Source organism: Triticum urartu, chromosome 7, assembly GCF_003073215.2.
Source record: "Triticum urartu cultivar G1812 chromosome 7, Tu2.1, whole genome shotgun sequence".
NCBI lineage: Eukaryota > Viridiplantae > Streptophyta > Magnoliopsida > Poales > Poaceae > Triticum > Triticum urartu.
Window position 1 is genome coordinate 565333029 of NC_053028.1, and position 6846 is coordinate 565339874.

The window sequence follows — 6846 nt, forward strand, 5'->3', positions numbered from 1 at the left end:
ACCCGACCCGATAGCTTAACGGCGTTCCGTTACGGTGGATCCCACGTGTCGGTCACCCTTGACGAAGGCACTTCTGTGACGCGCGATTTATCATCATGGAAGTGGACACTTCCGTGATGATAATTTTGGTAATGTCATGGAACACTTCTACGACAGCACAGGTATGACTATCTTGATTCTATCATAAATTTGTCATGGATGTACATGCATGACAAAAAATGCAACCTACTGTGACAAACACGTATCATCACGGAAGTGTATTTTTTTGTAGTGCAATTCCCTGAAGAACATGGAGCGTATATTGTTTTCACCAGTGTGGCCGATGACATGCGCAGCCGGCGCCGACAGTCTCGAGAGGTGAATGTCGTAGGCATTGAAGCCCCAGAGTTCATGCATTGGTCAGAGAGGCCAATCAGTTGGAGCCGAGCTGATCACCCGGAAGTAATGCCTTCTCCAGGCTCTTACACTTTGGTGTTGGAGGCCACCTTTTCCACGGAGAGGTGAGCTGCTCGTTTCTCCCGAATCTTGATAGATGGCGGCAGCAGCATCAACATCCTGTACCGTGATACCATGGAGAAGTTGAAGATTAAACCCAAGCATCTCCTGCCGAGTTAGACTGTCTTCCACAACATAGTTCCTAGCCTTTCTCACTCACCAATCGGCAAGATCCAGATAGATTTCCTCTTCGGGGACAAAGACCATTTCCGCCGAGAGCCCATCTGGTTTGAGGTGGTCGACTTGGAAAGCCCGTACCACGCATTGCTTGGCCGACCTACTTTAGCCAAGTTCATGGCGGTGCCACATTATGCCTACCTCAAGATGAAGATGCCGAGTGCCAGGGGAGTCATTACCATCTCTGGAGATTATCAGAAGTCGTCTAACTGTGCGGCCGCCAGCAGCCGGGTGGCCGAGTCCCTTGTGATCGCGGCCGAGAAGCGGCTCCTTGACCGGGTTGTGGCCATGGCCGGCAAGCAGATGAACATGTCCCATGATCCCAAGGAGTCGGAAGCTGAAGGATGCTTCAAGCCGGCCAAGGAGACAAAAAAGATACCGTTGGACCCAGAGCACCTGGAGAGGTACGCTATCATAGGCGCAAACCTTGACAGCAAATAGGAAAGCGAGCTCGTCGATTTCCTCTGTGAGAATCGGGACATCTTCGCATGGTCTCCCAAAGACATGTCGGGTGTCCCGAAGGATTTTGCCGAGCACAAGCTACATGTGAGAGAAGATGCCAAGCCGGTCAAGCAACCCCTCCGCCGACTGTCGGAGGAGAAGAGAAGAATCGTTGGAGAAGAGATCGCCCGTCTGTTGGCAGACGGCTTCATCATGGAATTTTTCTTCCCAAAATGGCTTGCCAACCCAGTCCTTGTACTGAAGAAGAATAACAAGTGGCGCATGTGCATTGATTACACCAGCCTCAACATGGCCTGCCCAAAGGATCTGTTTGCTCTGCCACGAATAGACCAGGTGATAGACTCCGGATGCGAGTTGTTGAGTTTTTTGGATGCCTACTCAAGATATCACCAGATCAAGTTGAACCCGGCAGACCGTCTGAAGACCGCATTCATCACACCATTTGGAGCCTTCTGCTACCTGACCATGACATTCGGCCTGAGAAATGCCAGTGCCACTTTTCAGCGTTGCATGCAGAAGTGCCTCCTGTAGCAACTCGGCAGAAATGCCCACGTCTACGTAGACGATATCGTGGTGAAGACGGAGAAGCGCAACACACTCCTCGAAGACCTCAAGGAAACCTTTGAAAATCTGCGCCGATTTCAAATCAAGCTCAACCCGGAAAAGTGCGTGTTCGGAGTACCAGCCGGCAAGCTCCTTGGCTTCTTGGTCTCAGAATGCGGCATTGAGTGCAACCCTGTGAAGATCAAAGCCATCGAGAGGAAGGAGAAGCCCACCCGACTGCGAGACGTCCATAAGTTCACCGGCTGCTTGGCATCCATCAGCCGGTTCATCAGTTAGCTGGGCGAGAAGGCTCTTCCCCTATACCAGCTCATGAAGAAGACCACTCGAGTGGAACGATAAGGTGGATGACGCTTTTATCCAGCTAAAAAAGATGTTGACCATGCCGCCTGTCCTTGCGGCTCCGACTGCTAAAGAGCCCATGTACCTTTACATCACTGCCACCAGTCGGGTGGTCAGCACAGTCATGGTGGTGGAGCACAAGGAAGACGGCAAGGCATTACTAGTCCAGAGGCCGATGTATTACTTGAGTGAAGTGTTGTCCGCCTCCAAGCAGAACTACCCCCACTATCAGAAGATGTGCTACGGCGTGCATTTCGCCACCAAGAAGCTGAAGCCATACTTTCAAGACCACCCAATCACTATTGTCTGCACCGCCCCACTCGCTGAGATCATTGGCAACAGAGATGCTTCTGGCTGAGTGGACAAATGGGCCATCGAGTTGCCCCCCTACACCATCTACTACCAGCCTCGCACCGCCATCAAGTCCCAAGCACTAGCCGACTTCCTCGTCGACTGGGCCGAGACCTAGTACTTGCCGTCAGCGCCGGACTCCACCCATTGGCGGATGCATTTTGATGGTTTGAAGATGTGCACTGGTTTGGGAGCCGGCATCGTCCTTACCTCTCCCAAAGATGACAAGCTCAAGTACACATTGCAAATCCACTTTGCCGCCTCCAACAATGTGGCCGAGTATGAAGCATTAATACACGGCCTCCGGTTGGCCAAAGAAATCAGCATCCGCCGGATCCTGTGCTACGGCGACTCCGACTTGGTGGTCCAACAGTCTTCTGGTGACTGGGACGCCAAGGATGCAAATATGGCAAGCTACCATTTTTTCGTCTAGCAACTCAGTGGATACTTCGAGGGGTGCGAGTTCCTTCATGTGCCAAGAGCCGACAATGAGCAAGAAGATACCTTGGCACGAATCGGCTCCACCCGACAAGCAATACCAGCCGGTGTCCCCCTTCAGCGCCTCCTCAAGCCGTCGATCAAGCCCTCTCCGGAATCTGAGTCCATCTTTGTGCCTGCTCCTCCCGAGGCCGACGGATCCGACTCTAGGGCTGCGGCAGCCGGCTCCGGACCTCAGCAGTCGGCATGGGTACTGTGATAGTCACACCCGGCCCGAAACTTCACAACCCGGCCCGGGGACTGCAACAGTCGGCCCGGAGACTTCACCAAGCGGCTCGGGGACTTCACCAAGCAGCTTGGGGACTGCTGCAGTCGCACCCGGCCCGGGGACTTCAGAATCTGGCTCAGGGGCTGCGGCAGTCGGCCAGGGGACTTCATCGACACAGCAAGCGGCAACCGACTCCAACCCGCTGCCTCCCAGCCCAACCGCCCTCGTGCAAGTTGCAGTTCTGGCAGTCGAAGAAATAGCAGCACATTCATGGGCGCAGCCCATCCTCAACTTTCTGGTGAACAAAGAGCTGTCGACTGATGAGATCTCGGCCCGACAAGTGCAACGTCGGGCAGTAGCATACACCATTGTCAACAGAGAACTTGTGAGGCGCAGTGTCACTGGTGTGTACCAATGATGTGTGGAGCCGGAGAAAGGCCAAGAAATCCTCAAAGATATCCACCAAGGCGAGTGCGGCCAGCACGTGGCTTCCAGATCACTCGTGGCCAAAGCTTTCCGCCATGGTTTCTTCTGGCCGACTGCCTTGGAGGATGCCAAGGATCTAGTCAAGCATTGCAAAGGGTGTCGAAAGTTCAGCTCGCAGCAACATCTACCAGCTTTTGCACTCAAGACCATTCCCTTAGCATGGCCCTTTGCCATCTGGGGCTTGGATATGGTGGGACCATTCAAGACAGCACGCGGCGGCATGACCCATCTGCTTGTCACCGTGGACAAATTCACTAAGTGGATAGAAGCAAAGCCAATCAAGAAGTTGAATGGTCGGACTGCCGTGACTTTCATTGTAGATATCACCACTCAGTATGGAGTACCACACAGCATCATCACGGATAATGGCACAAATTTTGCCAAAGGAGCCTTGGCCCGTTTCTACGTGACGCAGGGCATCCGACGGGACCTAGCATCCGTTGCCCATCCGCAGTCAAACGGCCAAGTTGAGCGAGCAAATGGCCTCATCCTTTTCGGCATCAAGCCCCGACTGATCGAGCCTTTGGAGCAATTAGCTGGCTGCTGGATTGATGAGCTGTCGGTCGTCCTTTGGAGCCTCTGCACCACTCCAAACAAGTCAACCGGCTTCACTCCATTCTTCCTCGTATACGGTGCCGAGGCCGTCATCCCAACTGACATTGAGTTCGACTCACCTCGCGCCACCATGTACACTGAGGCGGAAGCAAAAGAAGCGCGAGAAGACGGTGTCGATCTGCTAGAGGAGGGCCGGCTGTTGGCACTCAGCCGGTCCACCATCTACCAGCAGAGTCTGCGCCACTACTACAATCGGAAGGTTGATACGTCTCCAACGTATCTATAATTTTTGATTGCTCCATGCTATATTATCTACTGTTTTAGGCAATATTGGGCTTTATTATCCACTTTTATATTACTTTTGGGACTAACCTATTAACCGGAGGCCCAGCCCAGATTTGCTGTTTTATGCCTATTTCAGTGTTTTGAAGAAAAGGAATATCAGACGAAGTCGAAAAGGAACGAAATCAACTGGAGAAGTTATTTTTGGAAGGAAACACATCTGATGGACTTGGACCCCACGTCAGAAGATACGGCACTGTAAACCAATCTAGACCCGTTCCAGCACCCTGCCGGAGGGGGCAATCCTTCACCGGTGGCCATCTTCATCATCCCGGTGCTCTCCATGACGAGGAGGGAGTAGTTCTCCCTCGGGGCTGAGGGTATGTACCAGTAGCTATGTGTTTGATCTCTCTCTCTCTCGTGTTCTTGATTTGGCACGATCTTGATGTATCGCGAGCTTTGCTATTATAGTTGGACTTATGTTTCTCCTCCCCCTCTTCTCTCTTGTAATGAATTGAGTTTCCCCTTTGAAGTAATCTTATCGGATCGAGTCTTTAAAGATTTGAGAACACTTGATGTATGTCTTGCCGTGCGTATCTGTGGTGACAATGGGATACCACGTGATTCACTTGATGTATGTCTTGGTGATCAACTTGCGGGTTTCGTGACATTGGGAACCTATGCATAGGGGTTGGCACACGTTCTCGTCGTGATTCTCCGGTAGAAACTTTGGGCACTCTTTGTTGTCCTTTGTGTTGTTTGAATAGATGAATCTGAGATTGTGTGATACATATCGTATAATCATACCCACGAATACTTGAGGTGACATTGGAGTATCTAGGTGACATTAGGGTTTTGGTTGATTTGTGTCTTAAGGTGTTATTCTAGTACGAACTCTAGGGCTGTTTGTGACACCTATAGGAATAGCCCAACGGATTGATTGGAAAGAATAACTTTGAGGTGGTTTCGTACCCTACCATAATCTCTTCGTTCTTTCTCCGCTATTAGTGACTTTGGAGTGACTCTTTGTTGCATGTTGAGGGATAGTTATGTGATCCAATTATGTTAGTATTGTTGAGAGGACTTACACTAGTGAAAGTATGAACCCTAGGCCATATTTCCTATCATTGCAATACCGTTTATGCTCACTTTTATCATTCGTTACCTTGCTGTTTTTATAATTTCAGATTAAAAATACCTTTATGTACTATCCATATACCACTTGTTTCACCATCTCATCGCCGAACTAGTGCACCTATACAATTTACCATTGTATTGGGTGTGTTGGGGACACAAGAGACTCTTTGTTATTTGGTTGCAGGGTTGCTTGAGAGAGACCATCTTCATCCTACGCCTCCTACAGATTGATAAACCTTAGGTCATCCACTTGAGGGAAATTTGCTACTGTCCTACAAACCTCTGTACTTGGAGGCCCAACAACGTCTACAAGAAGAAGGTTGTGTAGTAGACATCAAAGGTCAAGCCAAGATCTTTCCAGGAGGGAGACCTTGTGCTCCAGCTGATCCAGCGAACAGCCGGCCAGCACAAGCTTTCAGCACCTTGGGAAGGCCCATTCATCATTAGCAAAGTTTGGGGCAATGACTCCTACTACCTGATCGATGCTGAGAAGCCCAGAGCACGCAAGAGAGACGACTCCGGCAAAGAGACAGAGCGGCCGTGGAATGCAAACCTCCTTCGAAGATTTTACAGTTGATGCAGTATGTACCACGCTATCTTTTGTATTAAGTACGAAGACTCCGGGTCCCCCGAGAAGAGCTCGGGGGCTACCCTCTTTCATCTATATGATAAGTATTATGCCTACGAATGTGTTATTTCATTTTTCCGCCTGGCACCGGGTTCGACCAGTCGGCCCGGGGGCTCGCTGCCTTGTACTATGTGGTGCTTCCTGCAGTCGGACAAGTAGTGTGTTGGCACCTAAGCCTTCTCCTGCCAAAATCCGCAGCTCGCAGAGCGACTGTCCGATGGGCAGGAGTTATAGGCAGGAAAGGTTGTCCACATGAAAAATGGCTAAGGACCCTAAGCATGCACATAGTTCAGGCTGGCTTCCCACCTCATCGACCGGCTGCTGAAATAGCCGGCTGGCCGGTTTCTACTTAACTTGCTAACACTCTTGTCGGCTAAGTACTTGCCCTCCCGAAAGCAACTAAGTACTTGACCAAACCACATCCCATAGAGCGGCTATTTGGTTGGCAAGACGGCAGCCAAGGGAGGGCAGCAAAGGAAAAAGGCCAAGGGGCAGAAAACAAGAAAAGTCCAAACTCGGCAAAAGCACAACTTCTGTGAAAGCATGTTTACATGTCAAAAGGCCCTTGGCCAGCATTCAACAGAGTTTGAAATACACCCCGCGGGTGGAATTGTGCAAATTTAACAAAGTTTGTCAAGACTAATAAAATAGGGAAAATAAAGAT